The 14,414-nt window shown below is 39.9% G+C and overlaps 1 pseudogene; it reads left to right on the forward strand.

Annotated features, from left to right (window-relative positions):
* Positions 1–14,414, forward strand: part of LOC113229243 — a 48,844-nt pseudogene that overhangs the window by 12,502 nt on the left and 21,928 nt on the right.

Below are 14,414 nucleotides of genomic sequence, written 5' to 3' on the forward strand. Positions count from 1 at the left end.
TAGCCATGCATTATTAATTTTTTTATTTAATTAATTTAATTAATTTAATTTAATAAATTTATTAATTAATTTAATTATTATTAATATGCAAGGTTTTAGAGCGGATCCTTAATAAACAACTGACCCAATACCTAGAAGATCACTCCATAATTAATGATCGGCAGTATGGGTTTCGTCCGAAACGATCAACGGGTGACCTTCTAGCGTACTTATCGCATATTTGGGGTGAGGCTATAGACAAACGTGGCGAATCGTTGGCTGTTAGCCTCGATATAGCCAAAGCGTTCGATCGGGTCTGGCACAAAGCTCTTCTCTCCAAGCTCCCGGCGTACGGTTTGCCAGCCCAGTTATGCAGCTGGATTGCCGATTTCCTTCGTGAGCGGAGAATTCGCGTCGTTTCTGACGGCAGCATTTCGAGGTTCGTGAATGTGAACGCCGGCGTACCGCAGGGATCCGTCCTATCTCCCACGCTTTTCCTTCTGCATATCAATGATATGCTTCCACTTGGGAATATTCATTGTTATGCAGATGATAGCACTGTTCATGGGGGATATCATGGATTCCCCGCAGCTGGGCGCGCCGATACTGACAGAGAGCGATCTGATCTTGTCGTTGAGCTCAATAGGATATTGGACCTCATATCTGCATGGGGATCCAGTAATCTTGTTGAGTTCAACGCCAAGAAAACACAGGTTTGCGCGTTAACAACAAAATTGTCGCCGTTCCTTCCCATGCCTTCTCTGATGAGCACAGCACTTTCACCTCAGAGCAGTTTCACCTTGCTCGGTATGGAAATCTGCTGTGATTTGAATCCAAGGAGCTACATCGAATCTGTGATCAAAACAGCCTCACGGAAACTCGGAGTCCTGAACAAGGTGCGACGTTTTTTCACGCCGGACCAGTTATGCCTGCTGTACAAAACACAGGTCCGGTCTTGCGTTGAGTATTGTTCGCACTTGTGGGACGGCTCCGCCAAGTACCTACTCGATGCCTTGGATAAATTACAGCGTCGTGCAACTCGAATTATAGGCGACGAAGAGGTCTCATCACGCCTTGAACCTCTGCAACTGCGTAGAGATGTTGCATCGCTTAGCGCCTTTTACCGCATGTACCATGGTGAGTGCTCTGAGGAGCTGTTCAACCTCATCCCCCCGTCCCCGTTCCTGCTCAGAAGCACGCGTGCTGGCCTTCGTAGTCACCGTTTCACTACCTGCCGCATTCCATCGCGTACTAAAAGGTTCGGTGGCTCCTTTCTCTGCCGCACGGTTGACAAATGGAACTCCCTTCCGGCACATGTCTTCCCTCCCTCTTATGATATGGGGTCCTTCAAACGAGGCGTGAAGAGGCATATTGTAGGCAGGCAGGGTGGAGGCGGCTAGTGCAGTGAGGATTCCATCGCTGCACTAGGTTCCTTCGCGTTTGGATACCACTTTCCACTTAACATCAGGTGGAGTGGAGTCATTTGCCTGTCAGGTATAAAAAAAAAAAAAAAATTACCCATGTACGTTTGCAGTTGGGTGTACCGTATAATATTGCTCTAAAGTACCCACAAAAAGATAACAAATCTTGTGAGATTAGCGGATTGCTTGAAGGTATTTAGATATCAGTTAGTCAAATTAATTAAACATTAAGTTCTATTTGCTTGTGGGCACCTTGTGTGTGTCTTGTCTTGTATGTGTCCTGAAATTATCAACCTATCTATTATGCATGTTATTTATTTACGTTAAATTACTTTCGAACAATGTATAAGGTAGGAAATGAAACTATTTTTCCGAAAAACAAATATATGCGATTTAAATCCGGAAAAATAGTTTCATTTCCTATGTGTAACAATCGCGAAAACCTAAGAACTCGAAATGTATAAGGTATTAAGTACTATGTTGTCTGGACTTTTGGGCTAATAAATATAAAGGAATTGCCTTTGTTAAGGCAATATCGTTTGTAATATTCATGGCCACTAGCCATTGCTTAACGATAATTTTATCCATTGTGGCGTTTGTTATGCCATTTTATTATAATATGAACAGCTACGAGCACTGGAATGGGGAGGATTTCGTGTAGGCAGCTACCATTTTCATGATGTGATTCATAATATATTGGCCGATATTTAGACGCAGTAGCGCATATACACTTCCTAAGAAGTGAAGATACAGTTTAAAAATAATCTAAATTGTGCCCATAGAACAATGATTTGACGCTTTTATGTTAGCTGCGTAATCTTGGACACAACAAGATTTCGCAGCTGACATAAAAGCGTCCAGAAAAGACTAACTGTCCATTTCCCCAAATTGGTTCTACCGGGAACCAAACCCAGAACCTTCTCATGCAGTGCTTAAACCGTTGGACTACCGAGGACATCTTATTTGGACTATTATATTAATCGCATGTAAAATTTACAAATTGCATAAACACGACCACCCATTTGTATAGCTGATTCCCGTGAGAATAAATATTTACTTTATTTATTAGATGAGAAGCTCTATATTGCATTGCTATTTCCAAAGTTCGCGCTACGCATACCGGCGTCGATCAGCTGATTGCTGCCGTTACCCAACTTCGCGCTGCACCGCGCGGCGCCGCGCGAATTCGCCTCCTGTCGCCTACCGTTACCTACCGTCAGCCGTCAAACGTCAACCGTCGGCGACTTGATATTTGTTGTTTGAAGATACTTTAGAGAATATGTTCTATAGTATATTGCATTTTATAAAGTACGCCTACCGCAGCTCGCTGCAGCACTTTGTTTAATGAAATGTTGCCTTATTTTGTAGAGGTTAAACTTAATGTTGCATTGCTCGTTTTAATGTAGCGCCGCGTTGCGTTGCGTTGCGTTGCGTTGCGTCTCGGCGATATGAATCAAACCTTAGCGTTAAATGTACATAATTTGAAGTAGTGTAATTCTTTCGTAATTTGAACCGGTAGCAAAATACCTTGCACCAATGTAGATTTTAGAACCCACTGCACAATTTAATAGTCGGTACCTAGATAGCCACGGCTTTAACTTAATTGCTTTACAACCGAAGGGATTACATCCTTGATAATGTGTTTGGGCGAATATAATGTATTCCGACCTATCTACCTAAGGAAACCACCACTGGCGCCGGCAGCCGTGGCGCCTGCGCGGGCGCATCGCGTATTTTCGGCTAACTGCACCGCTTTAGCAAATCTTTTAAATTCTGTGCGTACAGCTTCTCCTTCTCGAGACTTGGTAGCATGTCCATCACGAAGCGGTCGCGAACTCCTCCACGTCGGCGAAGTTGCAGCGAGCGGTCAAACCGCGTAGTCTCGTCGGCCATTCGGTGTGAGATTCGCCCGGATGTTGTGTTGCCGAATAAAAGTTGTGGCGCTCGCTGAATCCGACGCTTATTGGTGTGAAATGATTATCTAGTAGACCCAATATTAGCTCGTAGGGCATTTTATCCAGCTCCAATGCCAAGGGTAATGCCAAGTCCGTTGCCAGTTTATATGTATCCTCGCTGAGTGCGCTCAAAAGCTCATTTTTATTCCCTTAGCATCTTTTGCGTCATCATTCGTTTATATCATTCGCTTTAAAATATTGGTTGAACCTTTTTTTTTTTTTTTTTGACGGGGAAATCTTTATGGATACCCCTGAGCCCAGGGAGACTCAGGGGTTATGTGGGGACTCTCCCTCCACACTGGAAGGCCTACCCCACTAAAACCCCCCCGGGTTTCCCTCTCGCCGGTTGAGTCGGCGCCGTGGGATCAGTGAACATTCACCACGACGCCGCCCGGCCGCCCTAGCTTGCGCCAGGGCTCCCGCGCCAACGGCGCCCTGAGCTCCGACCCGCCTCCAAGACGAGTGAGGCCGTGCAATGTAGGCTCCGGAGTCCCTGTCCAGAGCCCGCTGGTCTCACTAGGGGATCAGGCGAACAGCGAACTGCCTTCGCCTTCTCCCCGTACGTCTGCGCCGGAGCGGGTGCGCGTCCGCCGCGTCCTCGCGCACCCGCTCCGCGGCCTCCTTTTGCGACATAACCTCTGTGCAAAAGGAGGCCATCGCCTCCCAGGACTCCTCGCTATCGAGCATGGCGGCAACCACGCTCGGCAACGAGAGGTCCTGCCCTATAGTCCCCGTCAGAGTGCGGCGCTGCTCATCCCACCGGCTACACACCTCTAGGGTGTGCTGCGCGGTGTCATCCGCAGCGCCGCACTCGTGGCACGACGGGGACGGTTCCCTCCTCGCCACCTTGTGCAGGTAGTGACCGAAGCAGCCGTGCCCGGTCAGCACCTGCACAAGGTGGTACGACAATGGCCCGTGCGACCGGTTTACCCACTCTACGAGGAGAGGGCGAATCGCCTCTATGGTACGAGCACCATAGGGGGGATCCGCCAAGCCCTCTTTCCACCGGTCCCGCATGCGCTGCGCCGCGAGGCGGCGCTCCCGCTCCACCTCTTGGGGAGCGGGTCGCTCGCCTCGGTCCCTCATTCCCCGCCGGTAGGTGCGGACCCCCGCCAGGACCTCGGCTTCGAGGTCCCACGGCGGAGTACCGGCGAGGACGCATGCGGCAGCGCAGACCACCGTCATATTGGTTGAACCTACACTTATAGGCTTTCCAATCCTGACCACTGTGGTCAAAATTCGTTAAAATTCTGAAATTAACCCCTAACATTTTTTAACTTTTACTTTTTTTTTAATAACGGGTAGATCGCGCACTTTCGTCGCCACTGCTACATATGCGAAAGGGAATGAGTGAAACCACGGCTTGCTATTAACGCACTGACGTATATTTGTGAATAACAAAGTAGTGGGCGCAGCCACGAACACATATGCAACACTCTCCGAAAGAGCTTAACTGGCGCAGTTGGTAGGACAGTGCGAACTATTTTCCCAAAAAGTGACTTTACGTTTTATGAAAGCTGCGACGCCTTGAGGGTTCACATCGCCTTCGTGAGGACTAATTAAGATGATTGTTTTGCTGATAATGATGTGAGTACGCTTGGATTTATAAAGTTTATAACTTTTCCTTTCCCGTTTCCACGAATTTTGTGAAAAATAGAAATAATAATAAGAATTACTAATTTGTGTTTTACGTTCATATATTTCGTATAATATGTCATTTAAAATGTATCGCACAGTCTTATTTGTTACTATTTGAATGGTTTCTTTACATTTTAATAATTATAATTTCGTAAGTGCATCATGGCACAATTACAACTGTTTGATTTATAGCTCTAAAAATAGTACCCGAATATAATGGAGATGCTAATTCTCTATATAGATTTATTAGTGCATCTGATCATATCTTTACATAGTATTTTGACAATGAAAACGAGAATAATTTTGAAAATATTATTGTTGTCAATGGATTGATCAGAAAATTGAAGGGAAAAGCTCTTGATATCGTAGACGTAAACGCTGCAAATACGTGGCCAAGAATTAAAGAAGTTTTGATTGAAAATTTTTCAGACCAGAGGAATGAAAATTCTCTTAACCGTGACCTTGTCAATTTACACCAGGGAAACGAGAGACCCCAACAGTTTTACGATAAATGTATATATTTGTTGACTACTTTTTACTTTTTTGACTACTTTACTTTAGTTATTACTTTGATAAATTACATAAATTTACATAATGACGATCAGAATGTTATTGCATGCAAGCGAGATTTTTTCACGGCTCAGGCGTTGAAATCCTTTTTATCTGGAATAAGGGAGCTTTTAGGGTCTATCATTCGTGTTATGTGCCCCGAATCTTTGCATCTAGGCTTGCAATTTATTAAAGAAGGGGCAATATAATGTACTTACACAAATGTAATCAACCTCAAAGTAATACTAATATCAATAAACAGGCAAACCTTTTAAACTTTTAAAATTATAAACAAAACCCCAATTTCAACCAAAACCCTAATTTCAGATATAATAACTCACAGAGATTTTTCCCAAATTGGTTTCAAGAAAGACCAAATCAAAATCTAATAATAACAACCTTAACCAACAAAATTTCAGATCTAATTTTAACCAGTTTCGACCTAATCAAAACCAACCAAACAAATTTAACTACTTTCACCAAGATGCAAACTTCACTCCTAGGTCAAAACCGACCCCTATGAGTGGTATTTCTTACCCGCATAAGCAAAATAACAATAATAATCAGAATTACAGGTTTGTTCCGAGACCAAATTTCAGATTGCAACACCCAAATGCACAGAGGCCAATTTATTTCCAAAATGTGGGTCACTACCCTGACTTTGTTTTCGAAGAACTAAATCACAACGATACAAATAATAATGAGTTCGTTGATCAAAGCTGCTTTGCTGATTATTCAAATGGTTACGACAATGACATTGAACCGGAATTTATTCCTGTTCCATATGCGGCAACATCTCAAGTTGAAACTGCACCCGGATAAACACAGATCTCTGAAAATTGTGATAATCAAAATTTTCACGATGTTTTAAACCAAAACAACGAAACATAATACAAGTGTTCATTCCAAAAGACAACTTCCATATATACAAATTAATAACCCACCTCTGAAGTTATTGATCGATACAGGCTCAAATCAATCTTTTTTGTCACCTGTAACTATTGAAAAGTATTATCAAAATTGAATATTGAAGTATTATCAATTTTGAACCTTTTTCCGTCACGATCATGCATTGTACTACCCATCAACAATATACTATTGACTTACCACTATTCAAAGAATTTAATTCAAACGAAATGTGCAAGTTTCATGTTTACAAATTCCATAACATTTTCAATGGCCTTACCGGCCTCGACCTGCTAGAAAAACTGAAAACGTGTGTCAACTTATCCAGCAGATTACTTGTGACAGAATCCGTTAAAAAATTTATTCACATGTTGGAAACCGGCGTAATCTTTTTGAGGCATTAGTCAAGGCTAAGAGCAGCACTGCTCTGAAAGTTCCTGTTAAAACAAAAGATGGTGAAATATATATTCCCTGAGATGACATTAAATCAGTGTAAAATGCTACCTCTAATTACACGATCAAATAAAGGGTATGCTTATGTAAGGTTAGTAATCCTACTTGTAATGACATAATCATTAGCCTGGCGGCCCCGCTGAATCCAATTCCCCTTGAAACAAATTTTGATTGTTTCTACTTTGAAACCCCTCTACCTAAATCCACAGACATTGAAACTCTTTTAAGAACAGACCACACGAACGCCGAAGAGAAAGAAAATATCAGGAAATTACGAAAAGATTACAGTGACATTTTTTATTACAAAGATTGCCTTCTCACTTTTACAAACCCAATCAAACACAAAATTAAAACCACAGACGAAATCCCTGTAATCACAAAATCATATAGATATCCATATATACATAAAGCCAAGGTTCAATCTGAAGTAAAAAAAATGCTTCAACAGAAAATTATACAGCTATCCACTCACGCGATACATGCAGCTGTAGACGCATACCACACCTAGAGGTGCCGGTGATGATTTTATACCGATTTATCGGATATCGAACTTATAACAGGTAAAAGTACTAATACTAATTGCTATTTCGGTAACTACTCTAGCAAACCATAAAGTTTTTAATGCCTGGGTCTGTCATTTAAAAAAATAAACAACTTCAAAAATACGTCACGACAATCGTGTGTGTTATTGTTTAGGCTGGTGATTTCGGTGTTTATTTATTGAAAACATACCGTAAGTTGCGTTTTTTAAGTTTACCCTGAATATAAATGTTTATAAACTATACTTTAAGGAGTAATTTGATGGTAAACGTTAGAACCACTCAAACGGAATATTATCATATTTACCCAAGTACACCAAAAATTTAATTAGGGCTTTTTAAGTGCAGGATTTGCGGTGTATTACTGCATTTTATTTGAGATGTTTTTGTTGTAGTACGGAGGGTATTTATTTAGCAATGCAGAATAATAATTTTTATTTTTAAAAACTTGTATTTAAACTGAATCCTTTTCTAATTTGCGAAACCAAATAGCCGCCATTTTGCGGTAGGATGAGCGCATCGCGTGAGCGGGTAAATAATAAAAATATTTACAATACCTAATTAGTTGTATTTGGAGTCCGGCCTCGGCACTTAAGACTTTATTTTAAAATATGAAATAACTCTTTAATTACGGCCATATTTAAAAGTTACAGAAACATATTTTGACCACAAGTTATTGTCAGGAATTCCTAGAAATCTTTTTGTGCCAATATTATATAAATATTAATATAAAAAAAAAAAACGCTTTTATGGCGGCTATATCGAAGAACGGAGGAAACAAATTTTTTACCCCAAATTATGATAGAAGCCCATGCCAGTTTCAGTCGAATTAGAGCAAATACTTTGCGAAAAATAAATTTTGACCGCAAATTATTATTATACACCCATAGAAACCCCGACTTTATAATTAATTTAATGTTTTATCTGCCGCCAAAAAGTTTGTATAATAAATTATTGATAAGCATTCCCAGATACCCTCACTTGCCAATTTTCAAAGGGAACGCTTGTATAGCGTCCATATTTGAAAACGCGAAAGACCAATTTTAAATACAAATTTTTATCCGGTACTCCTAGAGGCCTCGACGTGCCAATTTTCAGCCGAATCAGAGTAAGTCTTTTTTCAAGACCCAACTTATATAAAAATCTTAAAATTTGTCAAGAAGTTTTAATGAACGATCCAATTCTCAGTTACCCAGATTTCGACAAAGAATTCATTGTCACTACAGACGCATCTCAGTACGCCCTTGGTGCTGTGTTGTCCCAAGGTGCAATAAGTTTAGGTTTAGGTTTAGGTGCAATAGGTTGACAAACAATTGCATTTGCCTTCAGAACACTTGACGATAACGAAATCAATTACAGCACCTCTGAAAAGAAACTGCTTGCCATTGTTTGGGCAACGAAATCCTTCCGCCCCTATTTATTTGGACGTAAGTTCACAATAGTAACCGATCACCAACCCCTTATTTTAAAAGAACCCAACTCTCGTCTTTCAAGGTGGAAGCTTAAACTTGCAGAATACGATTACAAGGTTGTATATAAAAAAGGTACATCCAACACAAAAGCAGATGCATTATCTAGGGTTGTAATTAACAATAATGAGACAACACACGCTGACGATAATCAGTCCGTTTCTGAAATGCTTGATGACATTTTATCACTTATGGGCAATGTTTCCGAAGTACCCGATTTAGATAATTTGGAATTAGATCAGTCACAGGAGGATACAGTTCATACTAATCAGGAACAACCTATTCTAGAAATTCCTATCGCCGAAAAATGTGTGAACACCCATAAAAATCAAATCTTCATACTATATACAGAAGAAATCTTCCCTGGCAAAAACCGCATCATGGCTCAAATTGGGTTGAACAATTTAACTGAGAATACAATAGATTTATTCAAACATTTCATATGACCCGATATTCAACTCGACGTTTGGCTTTCAGATATCTTATACTTACATGATCTAACTAAAGCTCTGCAAACATTTTTCAAAAATTCTGTTTGAAATTCTTTCGACTTAGTGTTTTGTAAACAAAATCTATATTACTGACACAGACGAACAATATCGTCTAGCAAAAGCTTATCATGAAGGAAAGTCGAATCATAGAGGCATAGTGGAAACTGAAAAACAGTTACGGCGTAATTACTATTGGTCAATTATCCCTAATACTGTGACTGAAACTATAATCAACTGCTCTTCTTGCCAGACTAATAAGTACGAAAGACATCCTAATAAACAAAGTCTCCAGTTTACTCCAATCCCTACAAAGCCATTCGAAATTATTCACATAGACACTTTTCAAGTCAAAAGTCAAAAATTTCTGACAATAATAGGCAAGTTCTCGAAATATGCGCAAGCATATCTCCTCGAGAGCATGTCAGGAGTAAGTGTCATTAACGCACTTACAATTTGGATGACATATCAGGGCTTACCTTTGAATATTACCGCCGATCAAGACACGGAATTTAAAAATCTTCCTCTTAAAGAATTTGCTGCCTTACATAATATAAACCTACATTTTACCAGTGTCAATAGTCCACAATCCAACGGACCCATAGAAAGATTTCATTCGACGATTTTAGAACATATTCGTTTAATCCAACAAAAGCACAAACAGTCCCCAATTACCGAAGTAATGCTGTTTGCCGTACTAGCTTATAATAATTCAACACTTTCTGATACAGATAAAGAACCAATTCAAATAATTAACGGCCATTTAGATAACAGAGACCCATTCGATCTCCTACTTTAGAAATAATGTCTTCAAAATTATATAAACTAACATAAACAAATAACCGTCGAAATGTACGCTAAAATTAACGAACGCTTAAACTCGAAACAAATGGCTACCACAAATAAAGGCAATGAAAAATAGGAAGCGCCTCTTGAATATGAGGAGGGCCTTGCAATTTATCGAACTAATCCCCTTGCTGCTCGTCACAAAGATCAACCTCGTTATCAACCTAACCAGGACAACTGCCCGAGATTTAGGAATAAAAGTAGCTGACATCAGAGAACAAGAATACCATAAATGAAACATAAGGAGACCCCTGAAAATGCAACATTCTTTGTTACAGGATGATGGTGAGCTACCCGGCACGAGCCGAGGAAGCCAAACTAATGCCCATTGCCAATAGCCCCGGAATATTACCATTATAACGCACACACTCACGCACACACTCAACATAGCCCCGCACTAGGGAAACCCTGTGTCGCGGGTGCCATGGACACACACATAGACAACCACAAATTACACCCAAACTCACGAGAGAAATAATTGTAGGCCATACATATATTTCTCCCGGCCCGGGAATCGAACCTGGGACCTCTGCGTGGCAGTCCGGCATGGCAACCGTTCGGCCACGGAGGCAGTTTCAGGCAGCATTCAAGTTAGGACCATCAAAAATTCGACAGTCTGATCTTGTTTTTTTTACATTTTATAGATTTAGATTCTATAAAACATCATATTACATAAAATCATTCAAAGTCAAATTTTTAGTCTTGACGCTTTGGTTCACGATTTAAATAAAAATTATGAACTTAGATTTTTGTCTCTGCAAGAGTATATTACTGATAGGTTAAATAGTATTTTAGACAAGTATAATTCTCTAAGTCAAACTAGATTTAGAAGAGTTCTTATAGACGGCCTAGGTACTTTGATTCATAGTATTACTGAAAAACTTGGACCAAAATGACGCACTAAGATACAATACTGCCATAAGTATACTATAGAGAAATCAGAACAACCTTGCTCATCACGTTAATCAAGCAATAACCTTAAACAAACTATTTTTAGAAAACTTTAATACTACCATATCGACCATTATACGTAATCAAAATAAATTATCCTTGAAAATCTCTGAACTTATTAGATACACAAACATTTCAGAACAAACATTTATTGATTTTGTTAAATTAGACAGCTCTTACAAATTAGAAATAAACATACAAATTGCTTTTGACACTTTATCCAATCTGGAAACTGTCATTTCTCAATCAATAAAATATATAGCGTACCGTAATTTTTTAATGTTTTTGAATGTAGAACACTTTATAACAGAACTTACTAAGTATTACATGTCTGATCATTGATTACCTCGGACGTGAAAGAATCTCGTCTATTTTATAACTTCCTAGATGTAAGCTCATACTTTAGCGATAATAAGTTAGTGTTTGTCATTAAGGCACCAATATTTTTTAAGAATATATTCACATATTATTATTTGTTCCCTGTCCCTACTTCTAATAGTATATTTTAATTAGTAATAAATCCTATTTGGTTATGAACGAAAATGCGTACCAGTATTTAGACATCCCATGTGATAGAGTCGGAAATATTCACTACTGCCAAAGCGCTAATATCCTTCTGTAAGAAGCAAAATATCGCCCTGATTGTGTTTATACACTTATAATAACCCAGAAACTGACATCGCAATGCCAATATCACCAAATCAACATTGAACAAGAGATATTTGAAATGATTAATAACAAATATTACATTATTTTTAGTCATAACTCTATAAAACTACACATATAGTTCGTTCAAGACGAATACTTATAAATAAAAGGTGTATACTTACTCCGACTTCTAGAGAATTGTAGTGCATCCAATGAAAAGCTGAAATTCATAAATTTGCATAATGTCTTCAACGGAAAACCTATAAAATTGTTTCCGTTCAATTACGATGAAGCGAAAATTAAGGATCCGCTTCAACAACTGAAAATTGATAATGTAAATTTGAAAAACTTCATAATACTCTTGGAGTTTTAAAACGAGAGCAACACGCTGTAAAATTAGAAACCTGGAACCTCCAGCCTCATTTATACTGGACTACACCGCTCTACATCATTTCTAATTTAACGGCTCTATATGCTTTATGTCAAATGGAAAAAATGAAAAATATTATAATAATGAAAAACTAGACGCAATATTGAAAACGTAGAAACCAGAAATCCTGAAGCGGCCCGAAACGAAGCTATTCCTCGGTCTCTCTTGAGATAAGCTGAAGAAAGGACCTCTATTCCAGTGGGGAGTTGCTATGTAAACTCTAGCTAGTTCTTAGTAAGCCTGGCTTGCGTCAGCACCTCGACGCCATAGAGTCGAGACACGAGGCTGCATTTCCTGTCCGATAACGCTCTCTGCGCCGGAGCATTGATGCATCCTGACGATTAGTGTTAAGATAGATTTAAGACAGTAATAACATGTACTGAAATTGTGATTTAAAATAAAGTTTTCTTTTATTAAAAATTATATTTTTTTATGAAAGCTGTCCGAAAGAGCTTAACTCGCGCCTTTCATTATTATGCGAATGTGGACGCACCTAATTTTTTCTACGCATTACGGATAATTTCATTAGACTCCATTTTTGAAAAAAAAAAAACTTGTAGGTCTAACTTTCACACAGAAATAATTTATCCAAAATAATAATCGATAATGTTTGGTTACCTAGTCAATACAATACGCTAGTCAGGCGAGCGAACAGAAATACACCCCCCCACTTCACCCGGGAAGAGAATCTCGCGGCGCAACCGCATTCCGCATTCATTTTTAGTCCCTAGACGAACGTCGTCTCGAAGAGACGTCACGCTCGCGCGTCCTCTCACTACTTCCGTCTCATGTGTTCAATGTACCTACTGTAACCGCGAGTGGTAAATGATGAGGAGTTACTTTTTAAGTGGTGCAGTTTACGGGGAGCCCAAAGTCTACCGAGTAGAAAGTGCTACACGCCTTTGCAATCTGGGAGTCGAAAACGCGTTGTAATTTGCATCTCTCTGTCTCTCTGCATCGTCCTGCTTGCATTTACATACATCCTGCAGTGCAATGTGTGTTAACGGCACATCCTCTATAAAAGTAATGAATTATAACGCATGTTCTCACTGTTTCAGCGACCAGCCTCCCCCATTAGAGACAGAGATTGAACCGGATCCGGGACCCCAAACGTGTGGCTTGGCACCTCCATTCTGTCCTAAGTCCCGCTATCGGACCATTGATGGTTCCAGCAATAACCTGATCAGACCAAACTGGGGTATCGCTCAGACTACTTACGGGCGATTGGTTCCCTACAATTATGCTGGTGGTAAATATATGTTTAATTAAATTATAGAGACCAAAGGCGTAAATGATTTTTCTGTTTCTGGAGTATTCTTGGCCAGTAATAACAAGGTAAGGTATAACTAATGATTGATAATGTTTTTAAAGTATACTGTTGCATACTTTGAAAACATTATAACAATAATCTCTGTGCAGAGTACTAAAATAACCGACCTCAAAAGTTCGTGGAATTACATCTATTTGCCAAGTTTTATTGAAATCGGTTACCGGAGAGTGCAAATTTTTGAAAAGGATCTTCTTACAATTAGACTACCTCCGTGACCAAACGGTTACCTTGCCGGTCTGCCACGTAGAGGTCCCAGGTTCGATTGGAAAAATGTTTGTATGGCCTACATTTATCTCTCGTGAGTTTGGCTGTAATTTGTGGTTGTCTCTGACATGACACCCGTGACACAGGGTTTTCCTAGTGCGGAGCTATGTTAAGTGTGTGCGTTATTATTATTATAATTAGAAGTAGAAGTTCTGATATCAGCCACTCTATTGACGCCATCAGTGCCAGGAAACACGAGTTGTAGCTTGACCCAATTTCCGTTTTAACGGTGGTAGATTGTCCTCGTGCAGAACCGTTAGAGCGTTCATCTTCAATGCGACTTTACAAGTACGCCATTTAGTCCTCAACTGAAGCTTTGAGACATATTCTTTGCTGCATCTGCACCACAAATGTCGAAGTTTTTCATTTTGCTGGAAACGATTCAAGCGACTGTTTGGCACATCTTGATAATCCTGGCTTGGCAAGGAAGTGAGCGGTCTACTGATAATGAAATTTCCTGGTGTCAATGGCTTTAGGTCTTCTGGATCTCTCTCGAGAGGGGTAAGTGGTAGTAAATTGAGGATTGCTTCAATTACCCCCGTGGCCGA

The sequence above is a fragment of the Hyposmocoma kahamanoa genome, unplaced genomic scaffold (genome assembly GCF_003589595.1).
Source record: "Hyposmocoma kahamanoa isolate Upper Pololo Valley unplaced genomic scaffold, ASM358959v1 296, whole genome shotgun sequence".
Lineage (NCBI taxonomy): Eukaryota > Metazoa > Arthropoda > Insecta > Lepidoptera > Cosmopterigidae > Hyposmocoma > Hyposmocoma kahamanoa.